Here is a 2,014-nt window from a genome sequence, read left to right as displayed (position 1 = left end):
TTATTCCAAGGTATTTTATTTTTTTTTGTGGCTATTGTGAATGGGAGGGTTCCCTGTGCTCTTTCTCTTACTGCTTGTCATTGGTGTATAGAAAGGCCATAGACTTTTGTAGGTTAATTTTGTAACCTGCCACTTTACTGAATGTGTTAATAATTTCTAGGAGTTTGTGCGTGGAATTTTTGGCATCCCTTAGATATAATATCATTCACATAGCTTTTGTTATAGTATATTGCTTTTATTGTTTCATTTTATTATTTCTAATTATGCCAAATTTGTGAATTAAACTTTATCTTAAGTATATATGTACAGAAAAACATAGTATTTATACTGTTCAGCACTATTCAAGGTTGGACCCTTGAAACAAACATTTCCCTTGAGGACGAAGAGAGGACGACTATATTAATAGACAGCACAAGGGCTATTGGCTCTAGTAATGCCTTAACTTTTTTTTTCCCTTCACCTGCCCAGTGCAAGTCTGGTTTGCTATTTTGTGTGAATTTGCTCATGGGAATTACTATTGATCATCTACACAAACTTTGGTGTGTGCACAAGAGTGTGCGTGTATGCATGCATGTTCATGTGCATGTGAGGATGTGTACATGCAGGTGTGCAGGCCAGAGGTTGACATAAAGTATCTTCAATTGCTCTCCACCTTCATTTTTTAAAGACTGGGTCTCTCACTGAACCTGGAGCTCATTGAATGGATAGGCTGGCTGGCCAATGAGCTCCAGGGATCTGCCTGTCTCTACCTCCTGAACACTGGAGTTATAGATGAACCCCTTTCACCCAGTTTTTAAATGGGTGCAAGGATTCAATTTCAGGTCCTCTTGCTGGACGAGCAAGCACTTTACTAACTGTAGGCCCTGTAGGTCCTTTGAAATTGCATCGCTGTGTAGGGAGTCACTGGACTCCTGCTCCCATTTCTGTAACATTAACATGCTACGCATATCTTTTAATACATGAGTAACAAAGGAAAGTGCAGCTCATCTTCGTAGATTTTAGAGAACTGAAATTTATAAAGCATGAAGCACACCTCTCTAAAATTATTTAAATGTTTGGCAAACAAAGAAAACACATCAAAACCATCAGCAACATACATGCCTGGGGAAAAAATTAACAATTAAATGGGCTTTCATCAGCCTCTTATCAAAATTGAGAGACAACAAATCATCTACTTCTTGTCTGTCATTTCTCCTTTGATGGAAAGGATCGTTGTGTGATGCTGCATGAGAGTTTTCCCGGGGAACCATACACACACCTACTAACCTGAGACAGAGAGCCTGTGACAGAGCATGGTAATGATTACACCAAAGTCCAACCTTATGAACTAAAGAGTTTATTGGTGCTACTTATTAGGAGTATGTGTGAGGAGTTCCTACAGGGGGAGGGATGACTCAAAAGCAGATGCATCTTGAAAAGCCCACCCCAACATAGGTGATGACTCAAGAAAATGCAACTCTGGAGTTCCCTGCACAACTTGCTGGCACCTCAACAGTTTGGAGAATCTTTAGGGAGCTCAGTTCATTGGAGAGTCTCTTCCAAGCATCTTGACTGGTCAGAGAATCTTCTAATCAGCTGGTTACTGATTCCATAATCCTGGGAAGGAGCCCTGTATTAGTTACTTTTCTGCTGCTGTGATAAAACAGCATTACCAAAGGCAACTTAAGGAAGGCTTTACTTTGGTATTTTTAAATATTTTTATTATTTTCATATTATGTGTATACATGTATTGCCTGCATGTGTGTAAGTGCACCCATGTCATGCAATGACTGTGGAGGACAGAAGAGGACATTGGATCCCCTGGAACTGGAGTTACAGACAATTGTTAGCTGCCATGTGTGTACTGGGATTTGAACCCCGGTCTTCTTCAAGAACAACCAGTGTCCTTAACCACCGACCCATCTCTCCAGCCCCAGCTTCACTTTGTTTTATGGTTCCAGAGGAAAAAAGAGTCCATCATGGCTGGAAGGCATGGCAGCAAGTGGCAGGCCTGGCTGCAGGGGCAGAAAGCTGA

This window comes from Nannospalax galili, unplaced genomic scaffold (genome assembly GCF_000622305.1).
Source record: "Nannospalax galili isolate Female #2095 unplaced genomic scaffold, S.galili_v1.0 scaffold617, whole genome shotgun sequence".
NCBI classification, from domain to species: Eukaryota; Metazoa; Chordata; class Mammalia; order Rodentia; family Spalacidae; genus Nannospalax; species Nannospalax galili.
The sequence above is the reverse complement of the archived record's forward strand: the minus strand, read 5'-3'. Positions refer to the sequence as shown.